The sequence below is a fragment of the Triticum urartu genome, chromosome 1 (assembly GCF_003073215.2).
Source record: "Triticum urartu cultivar G1812 chromosome 1, Tu2.1, whole genome shotgun sequence".
In the NCBI taxonomy this organism is placed as follows: Eukaryota; Viridiplantae; Streptophyta; class Magnoliopsida; order Poales; family Poaceae; genus Triticum; species Triticum urartu.
The window spans coordinates 252,410,446-252,436,477 of record NC_053022.1 but is presented as its reverse complement, the minus strand read 5'-3'; the positions used below and the strand labels follow the sequence as shown (position 1 = coordinate 252,436,477).

The 26,032-nt window shown below is 44.3% G+C and overlaps 1 long non-coding RNA gene across 10 annotated transcripts; it reads left to right on the top strand.

Annotated features, from left to right (window-relative positions):
• Positions 1–12,211: 12,211 nt before the first annotated feature.
• Positions 12,212–17,823, top strand: LOC125556498. 10 transcript variants are annotated; one of them, XR_007305118.1, is made up of 4 exons: positions 12,242–12,698; positions 12,784–13,374; positions 14,582–14,622; positions 15,447–17,823. It is a non-coding gene; the product is annotated as an uncharacterized LOC125556498 (long non-coding RNA). The 10 variants fall into 10 exon arrangements; XR_007305113.1 differs by having other exon boundaries at positions 12,243–12,698; positions 15,493–17,823; XR_007305116.1 differs by having other exon boundaries at positions 12,240–12,698; positions 12,784–14,622.
• The last annotated feature ends 8,209 nt before the right edge of the window (positions 17,824–26,032 follow it).

Sequence of the window (26,032 nt, the reverse complement as noted above, 5' to 3'; positions counted from 1 at the left end):
TAAGGCATATCTACTTTTACTTTTGGTTCACGTGTTATTAATCTAAATATTATATTCCATACAATCAAATCTAAATGAAATATATTGCCCCCCGCAGAATTTTTTAAAGTATATTGTAACCGATTTCCACAACAACGTGCGGGCTATCATCTAGTATATACAATGACTCTCCCTCTATCTCAACATATGCGAGGAAAAAGCGATAAAAGACACACGTCACAACACCTGGGAACAACAACCACGTACATCTACTACCACTATAAAAAAAAAGAGGGGTAGATCCAAACAATCACATCCATCCATCATCAAAATCTAATGGTCCTTAATCATTCTGTGTTTAACGCTATCAACCACGCAACAAGCCATGTCCGTCCCGTAGGGTGACGGTTTGGTTCGCTCCGGAACTTCCGGAGGCGATTAGGGTTCCTTCCCCTCGAACGCCGCCGTCCTCTCGCTGTCGTCCAATCGGCTGCGATCTGATCCTGCCGCCGTGCGGGACGAACTGATCGCTGGTCACCATCCACAACTCAATCCGTCCGTGTGTTCCCTAGGGCACGCGGGCGTCAGGCACCAACCTAGGAGGGAGGGAAGGGGGTGCGAAGGGCGGCGCCATGGAAGGTGTAGCAGGGATGTTGAAGGGGCTAAAGCTGTCGGATGAGGAGAAGAAAGGAGTGAAGGTTCGAATCTCGATGAAGGAGAAAGGGAAGGGGACAGGAGATCATGCAGTGGGCAAGGTACTGACGGAGAAGATTGTGCACCCAGCTGCGATCCGGCTATCCCTCGGCAAGGTGTGGTGCCCGATCAGAGGGGTTGACTGCAAGGAGGCATGTGAAAATCACTTTATCTTCACGTTTCACCAGGGAGCAGGCAAGAGGAAGGCAATTGAGGATGGACCATGGATGTTTGAGAAGGATCTCGTAGTGGTGGAGGATTTCGACCCAAGTAAGAGGCTGGAGGACTACGAATTCAATAATATACCTATATGGGTTAGAGTCTATGGCCTCCCTCTGGGGATGATGAACGGAGACTCGGCTGAGGAAATCGGGAACCTAATCGGACAGTTTGTGGAAGCGGACACGGAAGCAGATGTGTAACACTCCGGATGTAACTTTCCCAATTTGTACTCCAACTCTTGCCGTTTCCGGCGTTAAGTTATATTTATTTCTCGGGTTCGGGTCTTTGTCTCCGTGTGTTGTTTTCTTTGTCATGCATCTCATATCATGTCATCATGTGCATTGCATTTGCATACGTGTTCATCTCATGCATTCGAGCATTTTCCCCGTTGTCCGTTTTGCATTCCGGCGCTTCGTTCTCCTCCGGTGGTCATTTCTAGCTTTCTTTCGTGTATGGGGATTAAACATTTCCGGATTGGACCGAGACTTGCCAAGCGGCCTTGGTTTACTACCGGTAGACCGCCTGTCAAGTTTCGTATCATTCGGACTTCGTTTGATACTCCAACGGTTAACCGAGGGACCGAAAAGGCCTCGTGTGTGTTGCAGCCCAACACCCCTCCAATTTGGCCCAAAACCCACTAAACTCTGCTCCATGTCCTAGAGCGTTCGATCATGATCGCGTGGCCGAAAACCGCACCTCATTTGGACTCTCCTAGCTCCACTTATGCCTATAAATAGCCCCCCCCGTTTTCGGATCATCTCCCCCTCTCGAAACCCTAAAAATTGGATCCGCCGCGCACCGGACGTGTCCGGCCGCGCCGGACTTTGTCCGCCCCGCCGCCGCAGCCAACCGCCTCCCGCCACGTGGCCGCGCCACTCGCCTACGCCGCCGGCCCGCGGGAGCCCAACTCCGGCCCCCGCCGCCACCTACCCGGGCCCCGACCTCGCCTTCACGCGCCGCCCGACTCCCTCCACTGCGCCATCGCCTCTCCCGTCGCCGGCCACGCCGCCGCCGCGGGCTGAGCCGCCGCCCGAGCCGAGGCTCGCCTCGCCGCCGCCCCGCCCGGCGCCGAGCTGCCGCCCGGCCGCCGCCGACCGCCGCACCACACCGCCCGGCCGCCACCAACGCCCGGCGAGCTCCTTCTTCTTCCTCTCCGGCGCCCCAAGCTCCTCCGGTGAACATCTCCGACGAACCTCGAAGTTCGTGCCCGTGAACAATGATTCCAGATCTGGATCTGGAGATATTTTCGGTTGACTTTTTCGTTCCTAACCCTAATTTTTATGCGATCTTTGACCTGCTGTAACTTTGCATCCGTAGCTCCGTTTTGGACATATAGTATACCAAAATGTTCGTCTCGACGAGTAAATCATTTCATTCCATTGCATCATTTTCATTTGAGCTCATCTTGATGCCCAAAATGCTGTTAGAAGGAGGCTTCATGAGTTAATTGTCAGATCTGCTAGTTCATCTTAGACTTTTGTCATTTTTGCCATGATTGTTGTGTGCATGATATGCCAGTGAGTCCTTCATATGTTTTGTTAAGGATTTTGTCTTCTTTCCAGAGGTGTAACCCATGCATTTTTAGGATATGTGTGGTGACTTGTGCAAGCTTGCAAAGAGAGGCACCCGGGAAATCTGTTTTCAGAGACTTAGTTGTTTTCACTAAGTCTGGGATTATTTAGTTCATGATGCCATATGTTCAGCTTGTTTCCTAGTGATCCGTGCCTCTTTTGAGGATGATCAGTAAAGGAGTTTTGTTAATATTGTTATGCTCTATTCATCCATGTCTTTGTTTGCAATTATGGAGCACCCTAGCTTGAGTCAATCGAGCTCTACTTTTGCTTCGTTGTGAATCTGGGCAGATCGTCAATTCGTTTGCGATTTTGCCGATGTTATTGTAGTTGATCCGTGCATGCTATGCTATTGTTCTTGCCATTTCTAGCTAGAATTGTATGCCTTATTAATGGATGTATGCTTGCCTTTCCATGACTTGCACCGTGGTGAGTGCATCGAGCTCGTTTACATGCCTTCGGGAGTTATATTTCAGCATGTCTCAGTTTTCACTAAGTCTGAAAACTGATTGTGTTTTAGCTATGTTCGTGTGCTTATTAGTATATTTTGTGATCCCTTTTGGCCCCAGGTCACTTTGGGTCTTTTGTTAAGCTTGTTGAGTAGCTCCATTACATGTTCTTACTTGTCTTAATCAGGTCATGTATCATGTTGTTTTGCTGCCCCGAAGAGGGCTTCGTGATCCGAAATTTCAGACAAGTGTTAATTTCACTAAGTCTGGAATCTGTTTTGCATTTGCGTTTTTGTCATGCTTGTTTGAACCTCATAATGGATGAATTGGCCGTGGCTCAGCGCTAGTCTTTTGTTAAGCATCTTGTGTGCATCCCTGCCATGTATTTTGTTGTCATGTTTGGTGGCTTTAGCATGTTCATCTCATTGCATTTAGATGCCTACTTGCTGTAAATCGCAGACCGGTGTCATTCTTAAAACGCTTGCCATTTCCAAACCGTAACTCCGATTCCAATGATCTTTATATCGTTTTCAAGCGATTTCATCCCATCTTTCCAGTGGCACACTTGGTTTTCCAAGTTGAGGCCAGTTTCATGCATTTTCTGTCATATCTTGCATTTTGCATCCTGCATCGCATACCGCATAGCATATCATCATTTCATCATATTGCTTGTTCTTGCACGTGATTGATTGTATCCTTATTGCTTGTTTGTCTTGTTTGGATAGAGCCGGGAGACGAGTTCGCTACCGAGGAGCCCGTTGAGTTTGCTTGTGAGGATCCAGTCAACTCTGACAACTGTGCAGGCAAGATGATCATACCCTCGAAATCACTACTATCTTTGCTATGCTAGTTTGCTCGCTCTTGCTATGCCAATGCTACGATGCCTACCTTTTGCTTGTCAGCCTCCCAATTGCCATGTCAAACCTCTAACCCACCATGTCCTAGAAAACCGTTGATTGACTATGTTACCACTTTGCTCAGCCCCTCTTATAGCGTTGCTAGTTGCAGGTGAAGATTGGAGCCGTTCCTTGTTGGAACATTTGTTTACTTGTTGGGATATCATTATATTGATATGTTATCTTAATGCATCTATATACTTGGTAAAGGGTGGAAGGCTCGGCCTCTCGCCTAGTGTTTTGTTCCACTCTTGCCGCCCTAGTTTTCCGTCATATCGGTGTTATGTTCCCGGATTTTGCGTTCCTTACGCGGTTGGGTTATAATGGGAACCCCTTGATATTTCGCCTTGATTAAAGCTTTTCCAGCAATGCCCAACCTTGATTTTACCATTTGCCACCTAGCCTTTTCTTTCCCTTGGGTTCTGCAGACTCAAGGGTTATCTTATTTTACCCCCCGGGCCAATGCTCCTCTGAGTGTTGGTCCACCTGTCAGCTGCCGGTGGCCACCAGGGGCAACTCTGGGCTGGCCTACCCGTACCTAAGACAATCTGAGTGTGCCCTGAGAAAGAGATATGTGCAGCTCCTATCGGGATTTGTCGGCACATTCGGACGGTGTTGCTGGTCTTGTTTTAACCTGTCAAAGTGTCTTGAGTTACCGAGATACCGAGTCTGATCGGAACGTCTTGGGAGGAGGTCTATTCCTTCGTTGACCGTGAGAGCTTGTCATGGGCTAAGTTGGGACTCCCCTGCAGGGATTGAACTTTCGAAAGCCGTGCCCGCGGTTATGGGCGGATGGGAATTTGTTAATGTCCGGTTGTAGATAACTTGAACCTTAATCAATTAAAATGAATCAACTGAGTGTGTTACCGTGATGGCCTCTTCTCGACGGAGTCCGGAAGTGGACACGGTGTTGGAGCTATGTTTGCGCAGGTTGTTCCTCTAGATTCTCGCTCGCGCTTTGCCTCCTCTTCTCGCTCTCTTTTGCGAATAAGTTAGCCACCATATATGCTAGTCGCTTGCTGCAGCTCCACATATATTTGCCTTTTCCTTCCTATAAGCTTAAATAGTCTTGATCGCGAGGGTGCGAGATTGCTGAGTCCCTGTGGCTCATAGATACTATAACTCCAGATGCAGGTCCAGGTGATTCCGCTCCAGGTGACGAGTACGAGCTCAAGTGGGAGTTCGACGAAGACTCGCAGCATTACTACGTGTCTTTTCCTGATGATCAGTAGTGGTGCCTAGATGGGGTTTGATTCGGGGTCTTGTCGCATGTTGGGTTCTTTTCCATTTTGGCGCCGTAGTCGGGCCATGAGTGTTTGGATGATGTATGTTATTTATGTACTCTGATGTGACGTGGCGAGTGTAAGCCAACTATGTTCTCCCCTTTATTATTCATATTACATGGGATGTTGTGAAGATTGCCTAACTTGCGACATATGCCTTCAATGCGATTATGTCTCTAAGTCGTGCCTCGACACGTGGGAGCTATAGTCGCATCGAGGGTGTTATAAGATGGAAGTGCGGTTGGGAGGTTTTTGAGGGTTAAAGTACGCATGAATGTTGACAAACCTCTAATGAGGGGATTCATTCTAGAACCAGATGTGGAGGAGGCAGGGAACAAAAAGAAGGATGCCATGATCACAGAGAAACAAGAGGAAGAAGAAGAAGGAGACTGGTGTCGTTTTGAATATGAGTTCCTCCCCGACTTCTGTTATCGATGTGGGATAATTGAGCATGGGGAGAAGGCATGTGATATAAGATTGAAGAAGGGGGATACAGTGCAGTATGGGCGGTGGCTGAAAGCAGATATGAACCTCAGAAGAGGAGGCTATGATGACGGCTCGTGGAGAAGTGGGAGTAGAGGAACGGGGGTGAACATGAGCTATGGCTATGGGAGATCTAGTGGCGGAAGGGGTAGTGGCAGTGACAGTTTATCCTGGAGGAAGGACGGCTCGCGCTCTACTACAGGTTGTTGGGTAACGTAGTAATTTCAAAATTTTCCTACGCACACGCAAGATCATGGTGATGCATAGCAACGAGGGAAGAGTGTGATCTACGTACCCTTGTAGATTGACAACGGAAGCGTTTGGTTGATGTAGTCGTACGTCTTCACGGCCCGACCGATCAAGCACCGAAACTACGGCACCTCCGAGTTTTAGCACACGTTCAGCTCGATGACGATCCCCGGACTCCGATCCAGCAAAGTGTCGGGGAAGAGTTCCGTCAGCACGACGGCGTGGTGACGATCTTGATGTACTACTGTCGCAGGGCTTCGCCTAAGCACCGCTACAATATTATCGAGGACTATGGTGGCAGGGGGCGCCGCACACGGCTAAGAATAAGATCACGTGGATCAACTTGTGTCTCTGGGGTGCCCCTGCCTCCGTATATAAAGGCTCAAGAGGGGGAGGCCGGCCGGCCATCATAGGGCGCGCCAGGAGGAGTCCTACTCCCTTCGGGAGTAGGACTTCTCCCCCAATCCTAGTTGGAATAGGATTCGCGAGGTGGGAAAAGAGAGAGAGAAGGAGGAGGGCGCCGGCCCCCTCTCTCCTTGTCCTATTCGGACTAGGGGGGAGGGGCGCGCGGCCCAGCCCTGGCTGCCTCTCTTCTTCTTCCACTAAGGCCCATTAAGGCCCATATAGCTCCCGGGGGGTTCCGGTAACCTCCCGGTACTCCGGTAAAATCCCGATTTCACCCGGAACACTTCCGATATCCAAACATAGGCTTCCAATATATCAATCTTTATGTCTCGACCATTTCGAGACTCCTCATCATGTCCGTGACCACATCCGGGACTCCAAAAAACCTTCGGTACATCAAAATGCATAAACTCATAATATAACTGTCATCGTAACCTTAAGCGTGCGGACCCTACGGGTTCGAGAACAATGTAGACATGACCGAGACACGTCTCCGGTCAATAACCAATAGCGGAACCTGGATGCTCATATTGGCTCCTACATATTCTACGAAGATCTTTATCGGTCAGACCGCATAACAACATACGTTGTTCCCTTTGTCATCGGTATGTTACTTGCCCGAGATTCGATCGTCGGTATTCCAATACCTAGTTCAATCTCGTTACCGGCAAGTCTCTTTACTCGTTCTGTAATACATCATCCCGCAACTAACTCATTAGTTACAATGCTTCCAAGGCTTATGTGATGTGCATTACCGAGAGGGCCCAGAGATACCTCTCCGACAATCGGAGTGACAAATCCTAATCTCGAAATATGCCAACCCAACATGTACCTTTGGAGACACCTGTAGAGCTCCTTTATAATCACCCAGTTACGTTGTGACGTTTGGTAGCACACAAAGTGTTCCTCCGGCAAACGGGAGTTGCATAATCTCATAGTCATAGGAACATGTATAAGTCATGAAGAAAGCAATAACAACATACTAAACGATCGGGTGCTAAGCTAATGGAATGGGTCATGTCAATCAGATCATTCACCTAATGATGTGATCCCGTTAATCAAATAATAACTCTTTGTCCATGGTTAGGAAACATAACCATCTTTGATTAACGAGCTAGTCAAGTAGAGGCATACTAGTGACACTCTGTTTGTCTACGTATTCACACATGTATTATGTTTCCGGTTAATACAATTCTAGCATGAATAATAAACATTTATCATGATATAAGGAAATAAATAATAACTTTATTATTGCCTCTAGGGCATATTTCCTTCAGAGGTAGTGAAGGCAGATCAGAGAAGGGAGAGGAGGTTACCAGCCCAAACAAGTTACAGAGTGAGGAGCAGAGAGGAGGAAAGCCAAAAAAACTGGAGTTGGATGGTGGGAAGGATACAACAAATAAGGGGGGTGTGAGTGAGGTGGTGCAAGAGGAGATTAAGAGCAAGGGAGTGGAGTTGCAGCCTAGCAAGGGAGGGGAATTGTCAGTAGAGAAGGGATCACGGTCAAATAATAGCAGTGCACAGGTGGAAGGGGGTAAGGGTAGAGAGAAAGGTGTCTTGGTGGGAAGCGGGAAAAACCCTAACGGCAAGCGCTACAAGAAGAATTCAGGGAGGGTGGAGAGGCAAGTCGATCATGATAGCAGGAGGGAGGTTGTGCTGGGGACGAAGAGAAGTCTTGCTTTAGAAGAGGGGTCAGAGCCAGAAGGCAAGAGAGGGAAGGTAGATGGTGAGGGGGAAGGTGGGCAGAAGAGTAGTGATGAGCAGAGAGAGGTTGCAACAATCGCAACTATATCGGCCGGGCTGCAAGAGCAGCCCCACCGGGATCAATGAAAATAATCAGTTGGAACTGCCGGGGACTCGGGAACGGCCCGGCAGTTCGAAGCCTCCTCGAATTGGGGAGGGTGGAGGATCCCGACATCCTGTTTCTTGCGGAGATGAAGCTTACGGAGGGAGAGATGGAGAGGTTTAGGTGGTTGTTGGGGCTCGCCAACATGATTGTGTGGAACCCGGATGGTAGGAGTAGGGGGCTGGCTATGCTCTGGAGGAGAGGGGTTGATGTGACACTAGAACGTATGGTAGACGACATATTGATGTGGACGTGAAGGAGGAGGGAGGATTGATTTGGAGACTTACTGGGATGTATGGGGAGTCGGAGACGGTGAGGAAGGTGGAAACATGGAGGACTCTTAGAATTCTTGGGCAACAACACCAGCAGGGTAGACCTTGGCTATGCCTAGGTGATTTTAATGAGATTCTAACTGCAGATGAGAAGATCGGTGGGGCGGCCCAACCCCAACAGTTCATGGAGAGATTTAGGGAGGCACTGGTGGGCTGTGATCTGAGTGATATTGGCTTCATAGGCGACAAATTTACTTGGCGCAATCACAGTAAGGAACTTGATACATACATATGTGAAAGAATCGATATGGCAACTGCAAATGACAACTGGTGCACATCATTTCCTGAGTTTTGTGTGGAGAATGGTATACCACGTCATTCTGACCATAGGCCAGTGGTGGTGCAAACCGAAGGGGAAGCTAGGAGGAATCAAGGAGGAGACAGAAAATTCAGATTTGAAGCATGGTGGCTCAAAGAGGAGGGTTGCTCTGAAGTTATACAGGACGCGTGGGAGCAGGGGTGGTTGAAGGAAGGATGCAATGTGGCTACAGCCATGCGTGAGATTGCTGGTAGTATGAAGCGTTGGAGTAAGGAGGTGGCCGGAGAGTTGGAGTGCAGGGTGAAGGAGGCGAAGGTCAAGCTTGAAAGGTGTATGAGGAGCCCAGTCTCTGAAGAAAAGGTCGGGGAAGAGGCGAGGTTGAGGATGGTACTTGCAGACTTAGAAGACAAAAGGAACACGAAAGCAAAGCAGCGGTCACATATCTCCTGGCGGAGGGAAGCAAACCGAAATAACAACACGAAGTATTATATGGCGGTGGCATCCAATAGAAGGAAAACAAATCGGATCAAGCTGCTTCGCAAGGAGAATGGGGAGGAGGTGAAGGAAGGAGAGGGGATGACTAACTACGTTTGTTCATTTTTTCAGGAACTATTTACCTCGCAACCGAGCGATCGTTTGGACGAGCTCATCAGCAAAGTCCAGCCGAGGGTTACGGCAAACATGCAAGCAAGCCTGAACGCTGAGTTCACAGCTGAAGAGATCAAAGCAGCCCTAGATCATATAGGCGATCTCAAGGCGCCGGGGCCTGATGGGATGCCCTCGGTGGTTTACAAGCGGCATTGGGAGTTCATGGGGGACAAAGTGGTTAAGGAGGTGCTTGCAATACTTAATGGTGGACCAATCCCGGAGGGGTGGAACGATACAATGGTGGTGCTAATCCCGAAAGTAAAGAACCCGACGAGGCTTAAGGACCTACGACCAATCAGCCTGTGCAACGTCCTATACAAACTTGTGTCGAAGGTCCTGGCCAACCATATCAAGCTCATCCTCCCAGAGATCATTTCGGGAAATCAAAGTGCTTTTGTCCCGGGACGACTCATCACTGACAACGTGTTGATCGCTTATGAGCTATCCAATTATCTTCTTAATAAAAGGAAGGGCAAAGACGGCGTTGCGGCAGTGAAGGCGGACATGAGCAAAGCATATGATCGTGTGGAGTGGAGGTTCCTGGAGGCGATGCTAACAAAATTGGGATTGCCCCAAACCTGGGTAAAATTGTTGATGAAATGTGTCTCCACGGTGAGATATCAAATCAAAGTGAATGGTGCACTATCCGAGCAGTTTTGTCCAACAAAGGGTCTCCGGCAAGGTGATCCGATATCGCCCTACCTGTTCATGATCTGTGCTGAGGGCCTGTCTGTGTTGCTACATGATGCAGAAAGAAGTGGCAAGATCTCTGGGGCCAAAATTTGCCATGCAGCACCTGTGGTTTCGCATCTCTTCTTTGCGGATGACTCCGTGTTGCTATTGAAGGCATGTCAGCGAGAAGCTCAGGAACTAAAAAGAGTGCTGGATTTGTATGAAAGCTGTTCTGGCCAATGCATCAATGTGGAAAAATCTGCCATAATGTTTAGCCCAAATACTCAGGAGGTGCACAGGGCAAAGGTGAAAGATGCGCTGCAAATCCAAAGTGAGTCATGGCAGAACAAGTACCTCGGGCTGCCAGTACATGTTGGGAAGTCAAAACGAAAAGCGTTTGCATATGTTAAAGGAGCTATGGCTGGTCGGGTTTATGGATGGAAAGAGAGACTCATACCGAAAGTGGGGAAGGAAACTTTAGTGAAGGTGGTTGCACAGGCGATTCCAACCTATGCCATGTCTTGCTTCTACTTAACAAAAAGTTTCCGTGAGGAGATGAGCTCCCTTATTGGTCAGTACTGGTGGAGTCAGCAAGACCAAGACAACAAGATCCACTGGGTTAGTTGGAAGAAAATGGCTTATCCGAAGGCGCATGGAGGGCTCGGGTTTCGGGACATGCATAGCTTTAACCTAGCTATGTTGTCGAGGCAGATTTGGAGGCTAATTCAGTGTCCAGATAGCCTTTGTGCACGGCTTTTGAAGGCTCGCTACTTCCCTAATGGTCATATCCTGGATGCACAGCCAAGGGAAGGTATTTCATATTCATGGCGTAGCTTATTGCATGGTCTCGACCTGGTGAAGCAGGGCTATATTTGGCGCATCGGCAATGGATCGCGGGTGAAAATTTGGTCTGACCCATGGATTTCTAGGCCCTGGGCGAGAAGGATCATTACTCCGAGGGAGGGAAATTTGCTTGAGTATGTGTCTGACCTAATCAGCCCGATAACCGGAGGGTGGGATGAACATCTTGTCAGGGATACCTTTTGGGCGGATGATGCGCGTCATATCCTGCAGATCCCCCTACGAGACGGGGTGGAAGATTTCATCGCATGGCAGTTTGATAATAAAGGCATACACTCAGTCAAGTCAGCATATAAACTCCATGTCGAGACTGAGAAACGACATGTGAGTGGGGGCGCCGGGGGTAGCACTGGAAACAATCATAACCTGGACAAGTGCGATGATGACTCATGGAAGCGGATATGGAAATTACCATGCCCCAAAAATGTGCAGCTGTTTATCTGGCGACTGAAGCACGAGTCGCTAGCCCTGCGCACGAACTTAGTCAGACGGGGAATACAAATCCAGGACACCAAGTGCCTTTTTTGTGGCCGGGTGGATGAGGATGGTGCACACTTGTTCATCAAATGTAAGTCGGTTAAGGAGGTATGGAGAGACCTAGCGCTGGAACCGGAGCGCATGAAATTGGAGACGGCGACGTCGGTGCATGCGACGATGGACCTGCTGTGGGGCTTGCACGAAAACAAGCGTATTATGATCACCATCCTATGGTGGAACTGGTGGAATAACCGCAACAAGCTCCGGGAGGGAGAGCTTCCTGTCGGGGCGCCAGAGTTAGCAAGAAGGGTCCGTGCTGAAGTACTAGAATATGCAGAAGCGCTGCAACCGGCCGCCAAGGAAAAACATATGCAACTATGGCAGCCTCCGCCGAATGCTATGATCAAGATAAACACGGACGCAGCGTTCCGGGTGGGAGATTCTCATGCTGGATGGGGAGTTGTTGCCAGGGATACAGAAGGAAATATTGTTGCAGCTCGAGCTGGTCGTCAAGACCATATATGTGATGTTTTTGGGGCCGAATCACATGCGATGACACAGGCCATAGCCATGGCTGCTGAACTGGGAATGATACGGGTGGTTTTTGAGACCGACTCCCAACTCCTGGCCGACGCATTGGACTTGCGGAAGGTTGATTCGTCACCTTATGCGGCGATTATCGAGAACTCGAAATTCCAACTGAAACTGTGGTTCTCCAAGCATGTAATATCAGCATGTTGGCATAGTGCCAACCATGTAGCTCATGAACTTGCTGCCATTAGCCGCATGTATGAACCAAACCACTATATAGAGTGGGAGTCAGATGTACCAACCCCTGTGGCTGTTTGTGCTCAAGGCGATTTGCCTAAGCACCGTTAAAGTTCAATAAAGCTCTGCTTTACCTCAAAAAAACCACGCAACAAGCCACAATCTATCGATCGCTACTATGCCCCGCGGTAAAAAAAGAAAGTAAACCGCCCGCCCGCACGACCTCCTCCTTCTCCCGCACGACCTCCTCCTCCTCCTCCCGCAGCCGCGCCCTTCACCGCCTCCTCGCGCCGCCGGAGCCACGGGAAGCGGCCGCGGGTCGCCGGGAGCCTCCCCGACCGCGGGAGCCCACCCCGCCCCCGCCGCGGCTCGCCGGGAGCCTCCCCTGCCGCCGGAGCCGCCCCGCCGCAGCTTGGCCTCCGCCACTCCGCCGGAGCGAGTCTCTCTCCTCTTCACTTGGGATGGGACGCCTCCTCTCCTCTGCTCCCAGCCGGATCCAATCCACCTCGCCCCGGCATGCAGCCACGGAAGGCCAGGTCCGTGCGCCTCTTTCCCATGGCCATGGAGTCGCCGCAGCCGCCATGGAATGCCTGGATGTCGTCAAGGTCCCTCTTCTCCTCTCCCAATTGGACTCTTGATTGTTTTGGATTTGGCGGCTCCCCTCACTCACACCCTCCCTCCTTGATGCAGATGCACGCAGGTGCAGCATCTACACCGATGTCTGCTCTTGAGACACAGACAACAGAGGAGAGGACAAGTCTAGAATTGCTAGACTGAATCTATCCATCTGCTCTGCTCTCGGGACAACAGAGGAGAGGACAAGTCCAGAATTGCTAGACTGAATCTATCCATCTGCTCAGCTCAGTTCATGCAGGTCAGGTCACATCACGGAGGGATTCCTGCGAATCTACATACAACTTCAATTAATTTATTAGTACTAGGTGGGTGTGAGAAAACTGAAATTTTTAGATGCATGCTTGCTTGGATGCGTGACACACAACACTGTTTGCTCGTCTCAACTCTGTGGTTTTGCTTATGTACCAACATCTTCTCAACTTTGTGTTCTATTTATGGGAATTGTAGAGGCTAGAGACATAGCAATCGTCAGGCTTCAGTTTTGTACTGACCACTCCAAGGCTTGTTCAACCTGGTGAATCTTTCCTTCATCTGCATCATTTTTCGCTTCAGTCTGTACATCCTCGCCCTCCGCCCACTGATCCTATTCTCCGCCGCCCGCCTTCCTCTGCTCCTCCTCTGCCTCCGCCGATCTCATCTGAGCCAGTAAGTTTTCTTTACATTCAAGTGTGCATTGTTTGAACAACATGCTTGTGGTTCTGTTCTTTCCACACAAGATAATCTGATACATACATGATCCTTATGGTTATGATTATTTTAGTGCATACATACATGATTCTTCCACACAGCAGGAACAATTATTCTGGAACAATTGCCGTATGTGAATTATCATGATCCAACGCCAATGCCACACACAGCACTAAAAGGGTTACAGTTTATGAGGACATATTGAATTAGTGAGGATTTCAGAAATTTGTAGTCCAAGCAACTCATACATTTGAAGTTTTGTTGCTTACCTTCCCATCCCATTGTGTTGCTATGCTCCTGAAGTTGCCTAACTACAGGAAAGGAGGCCAAAGTTTTGCTATATTGGGTTATCCACAATAGTATCGGCAACGATGTTTTGTTTTGTCGCAACTACTCAAATATATAATCTAAATAATCTAAATATATAATCTGCACAATGTAGTTTGAGTTAAAAAATACCACATTGTAGTTTCAATTTTTTTTTAAAAACCCACGTGTTTTGTTGTTTCAAGAGATTGAGTCATGGGCTGTGAGCAAGCATTATATATTGACATGAAAGGTAGATCTATTTAGATCATGAAGGTTTGTGCACCGTGATGCAAAGGCCGTATGCATCGACGAGGCGAAGGTGGGGCTTACCGGGATGGGTTGAGAGGAGGCAGTGGAGAGAGGAAATGGGAGAGGCGGATGGTGAATATAGGAGGTGAAAAAGGATGCATCTACTTAGTCCTTCTGTTGAATGCATAAAAGGCACCCTGCAGCCTCTCTGCTTGCAAAATAGATGCTCTCTGCTTGGTACACTCATGACATTAAACCTTTCATCTCCAGTTAGAGATGCAACTTGATTTGACCTAAAAAATTCTATTTTTGAGTATTACTTTCTTCCACACCTCTGCAACATCTTCTGAAGCCTCCACTCTTAACGAGTCTGCTGCTAGCGCTTTCTTAAATTTTATACGGGAAAATAATGTAGTACTTTTTTTAAAAAATTTGTGCAAGCTAATATGTTTCAAGATTCATGAAACATATGTTTCAACATTCAAATGTTTACATAAAAACCATATGCGGCAAAACTGAATGACATTTTGAAATATATAATTTTGACAGAATGAAAACAAATTCAGTTTCCTCTTCCTCCCTAACTATGCATACTTTATTTCTACAGGTACAGAATATTGCTACTCATCAACATCTGCAGCATCTAAGGTCCTTTTCGTCACATATTCATATTTACTTGAGATTCTGCTTACTTTGTTTGCACCATTTAATAATTGAGCTTCTCAATATTGCATGAATATTTCTAATGATGTACGATGTTCCCCATTTCTTTAACATCCCTGGCATGTGTGTGCTCCATTAGTGAATGACAAATTTCTGAATTTTTGTGATGAACAATGTTTACGTTCGTTTAGGCAGCTCACCGGCATCCATCATGGTTTGCTATTTTAGAATTAATCAAGATTACCTTTCAGGCTTCTTCCGTTGCCTAGCTAATTCCCTCCTTGTAGGCCATGTTGTGGTCTGAAATTGAACGTATACATATGATCCTGGTTTTTCTACACCGCCAACTTTACTATTGATTACTCCTAGAACCTTAAGTTGATCTGAATAGACATAGCGAAGTAGATGCAAACTTCAGGATAAAAGCATGTATATCATGGAATGATAGGAAGAGGGCTCTGAGCTAGACATGTTGATTATACCGTTTAATGTTAGCTCCATCAATACTGATACATATACGATTTCCTGTTGTAGATAGGTAAATATTTTGCAAGTAATGTAATTTGGTAAATAACCTAAAGTATTAACCTTACTGCTATCTCAAAGTATGATGCGATTATTCAGTATCCATTGCCTGATATAGTCAGTCAGAGGCATCAAATCAAATCTCCCTTAAATGATTAAATCATTTAACTGCACATCACAAGTATCAGCCTCCATCTGCCACCAATATTGCAAGAAACAAGGCATGCTGATCTAATAACCGTCTTTATGTATATTTTTAACCTAACAAGTGAGCTGATGATCAGGAAATCATGTTTAACTATCAATAAGTGATACCATTTCTTGGTTCAGTGAAGTGATTATGTGGATCTTGTGAGGAAAACAGATATGCCAAGAAGCCTGGGAGGTTGTCTACAGTCACTGGCCTGGTATGTGACCTGCTTGCATCTTTTCCTGATTACCTCACAACTGCAGTTGTCTATGTTTTATATTAACCATCGTTTTATCAATTTAATTCACAAGTTTGTTTCTCGAATTTACATGTATGCGTTGATGACATGAAAACTGAACATATATTTGTTTGACACTGAGTTCTGCTGAACATGTAAGTATAGCCGGGAGAGTCATGTATTCGCTCGATGCCATAGCTCACCAACCCCGAGCTGTTGCCACTGTCGAAGACACCTTAATATTAAACAATAAGTATTATATTCATCAAGAGAGTTTCCTCGCTATGTGGTGTTAATTCTGATCTATATGATTTCTCGCACAAAGAATGCGTCTATATGACATGAGGTTAGTCTTCTTTAACTCCTTTCTGATCTATTAATTATTAAGCGTCCCATCTCTTGGTCTCAAAGTTTTCGAGAAAATGATTTATTTTGTTTAGTGCCATTCAAGAGATGTGGATAAAAAATCATGTTTAACTATCAATAAGTGATCCCATTTCTTGGTTCAGTGAAGTGATTATGTGGATCTTGTGAGGAAAACAGATAGGCCAAGAAGCCTGGGAGGTTGTCTAGAGTCACTGGCTTGGTATGTGACCTGCTTGCATCTTTTCCTGATTACCTCACAACTGCAGTTGTCTACGTTTTATATTAACCATCGTTTTATCAATTTAATTCACGAGTTTGTTTCTCGAATTTACATGTATGCGTTGATGAGATGAAATCTGAACATATATTTGTTTGACACTGAGTTCTGCTGAACATGTAAGTATAGCCGGGAGAGTCATGTATTCGCTCGATGCCATAGCTCACCAACCCCGAGTTGTTGCCACTGTCGAAGACATCTTAATATTAAACAATAAGTATTATATTCATCAAGAGAGTTTCCTCACTATGTGGTGTTAATTTTGATCCATATGATTTCTCGCACAAAGAATGCGTCTATATGACATGAGGTTAGTCTTCTTTAACTCCTTTCTGATCTATTAATTATTAAGCGTCCTATCTCTTGGTCTCAAAGTTTTCGAGAAAATGATTTATTTTGTTTAGTGCCATTCAAGAGATGTGGATAAAGATATCAAGTCGTAGTTTCATTGTGCATCATGCTTTTTGTGGGGGTTTCACTGCTTTTTTTGCATGATTTCTCAACATGGTAGCATGGTCTATCATATTAAACCTCTTGTTTGTGTGCTAGATATATTTCGCTATACAGGCCAACATCTGTCGGGTGCATGTAAGACTCCATATATAGGATCCACATCATAATGTTCCAGTCCATAGGTTCCATCCCCCTTTATCTTTCTTGATCTCGATTCAGTTGGTTGTATTTCTTGTTTGCGTATAATTTCAAGATGATTAATGTGAAGTGATGACTTGCATGTAATTTCAAGCTGGTTGTAACCCTAAAAAGGATAGATTGAGTGAGGCTGGGCTGTATGGTTGAAAATCGTATATTTACATTTGTTCTCTCCACGATCATGTAGCGGTGTGATTATTTTTGCAGTTTCTCTAATTACCATTTTCTCTTATTCTAGCTTATATTGTTGTGTTGACAACACTGGAGGGATGTTACTGAAGGAATATTCAATAATAGCTAGAGTTTTTGTACTTACTGATTATATACATTGACATATGACCATAACTGAACAATGTTGAGTTATCTTCTAAATTAGTATGAATTTTTTTCTGCTCAAAAACAGTTTTCTATGATATTTGTAATTTCCACGTTTCGATTGAGCTTCTTACGATCTATCAGTAAGGCCTCTCAGGTTTTAGATTTGTGATTAGATCGTTGCATATAAGCCAAAATGAGTCTATAATAAGGGAAATAAACTGGCTACGCTTACCGTATGGATGAAACTGAAGAGTGAAGTGATATTTCTTTCTACCATTGCATAGCTTTACCATCACCGATCCATGTTAAGTGTGATTTATTTCTCTGTACATTATTTGGATACAAAGGATTCAAGCTGAAAAGAAGATGCAGTGGATTCAATGTTATGCAGAACATTATCACAAGTTGGCATTTCCTGTGAAACGAAGACCATTATATAGAACATTGATTAATTTGTAGAAAAATGCTGATAGCCAAAGGTTAATGCTGATAGCCAAAGGGTAATGCTGATAGACCATTATATATAAATACTTGAAATAATTCAGTTATGGTTTCTATCAATATATTGTTTCTACTGCATATATATTACTTTTAGCTACGCAATTTCCTCCGACAGCCAAAGGCTTGTCTATTAGTATCTTTTGTATTTGATGGGATATTGTAACGAGAAAAAACCTTCGAAGCAAGAAACAGGAAACAAAAAGCTTGATAGTATTGTACTATTTTATCTCACTGGAAAATTATGTGTACTCATTAATATGTGCATTTGCACGTACATGATTACTAGTGAGAGAAAAGGGCCCACAGAACCCAGCACAAGCCTGTTGTAAACAAGAAAAAAAGGCGCATAATCCTAGACGGGCCGTCCCTACTAGTCCAGACGACGAAACAAGTGGACAACCGAGCCAGCCTACACAAAAGACGCGTAGGTCTTGAAGCCCCTGCATCCTATGGTAATGGGGTTGACTGAGACTTTGTTAACTCAGCTGAATGAGGTTTAGCAAAATTGATACTCCCTCAATTTCTATATACAAAGCCGCAAATTCAGATTACAAGTATTGAGGTAATATTTAATGTCTACTTTGCACGCTAGCTTTTCTTTTTTATTTACTGGAATCATTAATATGTAGTATACATGCAACGAAGGACTGGACCTTGAGAGAGAGTAGTTGAGTGTCATCATGACTATATGCATGCGAGATTAAACATGTTGCTAGAAAAGAAATCTTTATCTGGATTATTGTTGGTGGGCTTGTATAGATGTAAAATGTATTTTTCGTAGTGTATTATATTTAGCTAGTTCTATCTGCATGATGGTGAGTAACTTAGACTAGTAACATGCAAATGTTATTAGTCTATGTTACTACCTCTATAATGGGTACTACATATGTGTGGCATCTTGCAACAATTTATTTATTAAATTATACTCATTTTATAGCTTCTCATTTTTCATTAGTTACTTGTCACATCATTTATTTGTCTAGACATATGTTATCACTTATGTTATTTTCACTATGGATAGCTTAAGGGCTCACAGCTGATTTGAGAAAATCAAGATGAGTTAGGTATGCATCACCGATGCGGAGTTCAAGATTGCTGTAAATCAAGTCCTAAAGTTACAGAAGCATAGAGGAAGCAAAGAACATTTTCTCAATTCCTACAACTCATGTGTCTTGAATAGACCCAGAAATACAGATCCAGTTTCTTTCATAAATAATAGGTGATTCTTAAATAAGTTAATGATACAACTAATATGGTAACCGTGCTATGCATCCCCCGGAACACCACTGACCGTACCAGCTGGATCTGCCCGACATTCTGTTTTCTTTTCGAAAAAACTTTTGATCTATTCATCAACTGCCAAGGTAGTACGAAAAACACTAGGAGTAAAAATCACATCCAAGTTTATAGATCATCTAGCGACGACTACAAGCATTGGAGCGAGTTGAAGGCGTTTATCCCTTCCTTGTCGGAGCCGAACAAACATTGTTGTAGTAGACAGTTGAAAAGTCATCGTGCTAAGGCCTCATATGACCAACGCATTAGAACAACAACCGCCACCAATGAAAAAAATGCAGATCGGAAGAATCCAACCTGCAGACACACAGACGTAGACGAATGAAGACTAGATCCAAGCGGATCTACAGAAAGACAAACGCCAATTGGATCCCACGAGATTCGTCGAAAACACACCTTCACACGCCCTCCGACGGCGCTAGAAGCACAGCCCGAACGAGGGCTGGGCGGGAAAAACCTTATTCCATCTTTAGAAAGCTGTCACAACCTCGTCTTCCTGATCATGGCATAAACTCTGACAAAACTTAGAAAAACACCTAAAACAAAGCCTTCCTACCGACAAGAGCCGGGATTCACCGCGCCTCCACGGTCCTAGGACCATAGGAGAGGGGAACCGACAACAATGCTGACGAGAGACAGGAAACCCGAGCTGTGCGCCTTAGGTCACTTGCATGAGCGAACGGGTATGTCTCTACTCCCGGTAATCTGTTTGATGGCTCCTATACTATCATCGCTGCAAGACACCTTCCATCTGAATGCAAACTCATCCTACTCAATTTTTATTTATATAGAGGAATGAAAAGGGATTTGGAGACCATGGACCTGTTCATAAAGGCACAAGGAAAAGGGAGATATGCACATGTATGTACAAACGCAAGGCAAAGTTAGATGATGCAGAGTGGACTTCTCCTTATTAGATGGACCAGCAAAAAGGCTCAAGCGTTGCAATGGGAGAAAGAACAATCATAATCTTCAATGGCCTTGACCATATTTTGCTACATCACCGACATACATTATCACTCTCAATTTCGTGAAATCATGAACATTTTTTTAAACTCGTGCACATAGTTGAAATCATAAACATTTTTCAAATTCATGAACACTTTTACAAATTTTTTATCATTTTATAAAATCAAGAATATTTTTCGAATTCATGGATATTTTATACTATTTGCAACCTTTTTTAAAAGTTGTGAACATTTTTCCAAACAATTTTCTTGAATCGACAAACATTCTTTTTTGGAAAATGGTGGAACAATTTTCGAAATTCACGAACATTTTTCTTGATTTAACGAACATTTTTTAAATGCATGATAATTTTTTGAATTAGCGACATTTAATGAATGAATAAACTATTTTGTAGTCACAAAAAGTTTTTGAATTTTTAGGATAGTTTTTCATTCATTAACATTTTTTGAATTGAAAATTTTTTGTTCAGTTTCATAAATATTTTTTCATAACTATTTTTTAAAATCATGAACATTTTTTGATTTCCCAAAAAAATGTTTTCCAAATTTCAAACAATTGTTGGATAAGTAAACATTTTCTAAAAATCACAAACATTTTTGAATCCACCAACAATTTATTTTAAAATTCTCATTTTTTATTTTCGTAACTTTTTTGAAGTCCCAAATTATTCAAAGTAGAAAAAACTAAAACAGAAAATAAATAGGAAAAATAAAAAAACCAAATTTAAAAAACAGGTCACCTGGACATGGGCCAGCTCAAACGGGCGTGCTACATCCTCTCCCAGCATACAAAGCGTAGTATAGGAGGTCCCTACTTTATGGGCCGGCCCAGACAAAGAATTCCCCTGTGCGAAACTTTTTTATCATAAGAGATAGGGTTGGTTTCGGACCCCTCCTTCAAGGGCCACGAAATTCCCCCCCTCTTCCTCCACATATACAGCCCTTAGGGCACTGTTTAGAGTTTGGGTTTGTTTAGATTAAAAGTTCGCTATTCCTGCAACTTCGCGTATTTTGTTTGTGTTCAACGACCAGACCAAGACGTCACAAAACCCATCTTGATCAATAAAACTTTCATCTTATATTCGCAATATCCAGATTGCAATATCAGTTTCTTGCTTGTTCTTCGTTTGCTCGTAGGAAATAGACCCTCGTGGTCAGGTTGATCGTGCTCCGGCGTGGTCAATAACCCCTCGGAAGTTGGTTTAGCGATTGCTAAGGCACGACGTCTTCGCACGTTCCTAGTCAGATCGTCAAAGTCGACTCTCATAAAAAACGATATCTATCTTATCGAAACAACGCGACACCTTCACCTCCATCAGAGATGGCATTGATGGGTAATATTTTTTAACTTCTGGGGCAATTTCCTAATGTAACGACAGAACAAACCTCTTTCTTATTATTAGGTATAGATATAGATATGAATTGGCGGAGCTACTCCTGAATAAGGAAACTCTGCTCGTCGCCGCCGCCGAAGGTCGAACCAGCCGACGATTCATGAAAAGAATTAGTCATCATGGCGCGACCGTGTGGCTGACTACAGAAAATAAAACTGTTACTAGAAAACTAAATTTGGTTTTCATATATCAAAATAATTTAGGTACTGATAATTATATGAGCATAGATATAGGCTTAGTACTGATAATGCTGGAATTTTGTCTATTTTGGGCCAGCCCAATAGCATTTCAGAAATTCCTAATAAATCCTAAAGGCCCACGCAGCCCATTCGTGCAAGGAAAGAGGTGGAACTAAAGTTTAATCCCATATTGCTAGTTTGGTGAGAGTTGGACCTCCTTATAAGGGAGGATATTTCCCCACATGTATGAGCATGAGAACAAGAGGGACATTCGCGCGCGCTCCTCCTTCGCCACCCGCCACGCCACGCCTCGTCACGACGCGCCGCGCCGCGGGTTGCGGGAATGAGCCGAGCCGATGTCTAAATTTTTGCCACGCATGACTGGTATACGAAAGGTCACACGAAAGTTGAAAAGATTTTTGCTATAGTGGAGACTGAATGCGAACGGCGCATCCCTTCGGCTACTGGCTGTTCACTTCACCTCCCTCTCTTCGTTTCATCTCCCGTCGCTACCCTCTCGCCTTCTTCTCCTGCGCCTATAAAAAGGAGGTCGCTCCTCCCAGAGAGACGCACCAGAAGATCATCTCCCTTTTGCCACCAAGTTCCTGAGCACTGCGCTGCTGCTACGTTCTTCCCCATCCCGGCTTGCGGCGTGCACCACAGGTCTGCACAGTAGGCCTCTGAAACCACACCACTTTGAGTCCTGTACGGGAGAAGGGTGATAAGGTTTTTGAAGAGCGCTCCGCGTGACTAATAACTTCTTCGTCACGAACGCCCCGGACTCCGACGACTTCTTCCCCAACGTCGACAACCTCCTCAATGACATGGCTAGCGAGGACACATACCCCAAGTCCAATGCTACTGTTGTTGTTGCTGTCCCGTACGTGTTCTTACTCTTTCTGTTAAAGGTCTTTCCACAGTTCCTTGTTCTAGTGTCTGCCCTACATATGTTAGGTTCTACTTCATATATGCAACTTGATCTAGTGTCTGTTCTAGATGTGTTTAGTTCAAGTTCATATATGCAGATGCTATTTACCTTTTCTCTGTCAGAGTGCATGACTTGCTTTATCTCTACTATATTATTCATGCTTTATCTAGTATTTTTGTTAGTAAAATTATTTGGTAAATTGCTCATATTTCCAACAGTCCAAAAACCTTATTATAGACAATTTACCTCGAGTGGTTTTGCTGCTTCCATGAGACATCCTATGTTTGAGGGTATCCACTATAAGAGGTGGCGTGTGAGAGCAGTCTTATGGTTTCAAACCATGAGTTGCTATGACGCCACTCTTGGCAATCCTGAAGGAGAATATGATGCTCAACAGGAACAAGCTTTTCAGAAAATGGATACCCTGTTTAAGGCTGCTCTCTTGAGTGTTATTGGTGAGAACATAGTTGATGCTTATGCGTCAATTGATAATGAAAAGATATGTGGGATGCATTCGAGGCCAAGTTTGGGGTCTCGGATGCTGGCACTGAGCTGTACATCATGGAGCAATTCTATGATTACAGGATGACTGAAGAGCGTGATGTCTACTATGCAACTTTATTCTTGTAGACACGTGTTGGGCCTCCAAGCGCAGAGTTTTGTAGGATAGTAGCAATTTTCCCTCAAGTGGATGACCTAAGATTTATCAATCCATGGGAGGCGTATGATGAAGATAGTCTCTCTCAAACGACCCTGCAACCAAATACAAGAAATCTCTTGTGTCCCCAACACACCCAATACAATGGCAAATTGTATAGGTGCACTAGTTCGGCGAAGAGATGGTGATAAAAGTGTAATATGGATGGTAGAAATATATTTTTATAATATGAATAAATAAAAACAACAAGGTAGAAAATAGTAAACAGGCACAAAAACGGTATTGCAATGCTTAAAAATTAGGCCTAGGGTCCATACTTTCACTAGTGCAACCTCTCAACAATGCTAATATAATTGGATCATATAACCATCCCTCAACGTGCAACGAAGAATCACTCCAAAGTTCCTATCTAGAGGAGAACATAAGAATAAATTGTTTGTAGGGTATGAAACCACCTCAAAGCTATTCTTTCCGATCAATCTATCCTAGAGTTCGTAGTAAAATAACATGAAGCTACTCTTTCCGATTGATCTGACCAAGAGTTCGTACTAAAATAACACCAAAGAAAATTTCAGATTCATAATATTCAATCCAACACAAAGAACTTCAAAGAGTGCCCCAAGATTTCTACCGGATAAACAAAGACAAGAACATGCATCAACCCCTATGCATAGATTACCCCAATGTCACATCGGGAATCCGCGAGTTGAGTGCCAAAACATATATCAAGTGAATCAATATGATGCCCCATTGTCACCACGAGTATTCAATTGCAATACATATATCAAGTGTTCTCAAATCCATAAAAGTATTCAATTCGATAACAACGAAATCTCAAAGAGAAAAACTCAATTCATCACAACAAGATAGAGAGGGGAAAACACCATATGATCCGACTATATTAACAAAGCCCGCGATACATCAATATCGTGACATCTCAAGAACACGAGAGAGAGAGAGAGATTAAACACATAGCTACTGGTACAAACCCTCAGCCCCGAGGGTGGACTACTCCCTCCTCATCGTGGTGGCCGCCGGGATGATGAAGATGGCCACCGGAGATGATTTCCCCCTCTGGCAGGGTGCCGGAACGGGGTCTAGATTGGTTTTCGGTGGCTACAGAGCCTTGCGGCGGTGGAACTTCTAATCTAGGTTAACCCCTAATGGTTTCTCTATTTATAGGATTTTTTGGCGTTGGTTTCATGCTAAGATGGGACTTGAAGTGAGCACAACCCACCGGGGCAAGCCAAGCCCACCAGGCGCGCCCTGGTGGGTCGTGCCCTCCTCGTGGATCTTCTGGCCCTCCCATGAAGCCTCGGGGGTCTCTTTTGTTCCAAAAAACCGTCAAAAAGTTTCAGCTCATTTGGAGAACTTTCATTTCTACACGAAAAACAACACCACAGTAGTTCTGCTGAAAATAGTGCCAGTCCAGGTTAGTTCCATGCAAATCATACCAAAACCATATAAAATTGTCGTAAACATGGCATGAATACTTCATAAATTATAGATACGTTGGAGACGTATCAGCATCCCCAAGCTTAATTCCTACTCGTCCTCGATTAGGTAAATGATAAAAGAAATAATTTATGAAGTGTGAATGCTAGCAAAGTGCATAAGTTTGATCAATGATAACTTCAATCACTTTTCCTAGCATCATAACAGCAACTCTTTCTCATAAAACTTATCATGATAAAGTAGCAATTTAAAACGGAATTTTTGTTGTGGAATGTTACCTATCATATTCATCATATACTCTTTTCTTTTGTAGCATGGACATTTGGACTTGAATGATTCAAAGTAATAGTCTATAATTTGACATGTGGACATCAATACTCAAGCATATCACCAAGACACCATGTCTTTCAAAATATCAACGCTAAAATAAGTTATCCCTAGCCCATCATGCTCAATCATTGATCCATTCATGAAACACACTCACATATTAGCTACACCCAATGCTCAAGTACGATCATAGTGCCCCCTAGTTGGTGCTTTATAAGAGAACATGGAGACTCAAATTAAAAATAAAAATTGCATAAAGTAAAAGAAAGGCCCTTCGTGGAGGGAAGTAGGGATTTGTAGAGGTGCCAGAGCTCACATCGAAAATTGAGAGATAAAAACATTTTGAGAGGCATACTTTTCCCACCAACGAAAACGACTTAGAGCTCCCAATACTTTCCGTGCTAGATATATCATAGGCGGTTCCCAAATAGAAAATAAAGTTTATTCCTTTTTCCACCATACTTTCACTTTCCATGGCTAACCGTATCCACGGGTGCCATCCATACCAACACTTTCCAAGGAATTTATTATTTGGCAACATAAAGTAAATTAATTTTTCATTTCGGGACTAGGCATCCCTAATACCTTTGCCTTACTCTTGTGCAATGACAAGTGAATAAACACTCATCATGAGAATAACACATCTAGCATGGAAAATATTGGCCACCCCTCACCGCCTCGCGAGTGGTACGAGCACACAAAAGAGAAATTTATTTTGAAAAATTAGAGATGGCACATACAAATTTTCTTAAAACGGCAAAAGAATACCGCATATAGGTAGGTATAGTGGACTCATGTGGCAAAACTGGTTTAAAGGTGGATGCACAAGTAGTGATCATACTTAGTGCAAAACGAAGGCTAGCAAAAGATTGAGAAGCGACCAACCAAGAAACGAATAATATCATAAGCGAGCATTGAGCATAATTAACACCAAATAGTGCACCACAAGTAGGATGTAATTTCATTGCACAACTATTGACTTTCGTGCTTGCGTAGGGAATCACAAACCTTAACACCAATATTCTTACTAAAGCATAACTACTCACCAACATGACTCACATATCACTATCATCATATCTCAAAACTATTACAAAGAATCAAGTTTATTTTGTCCAATGATCTTC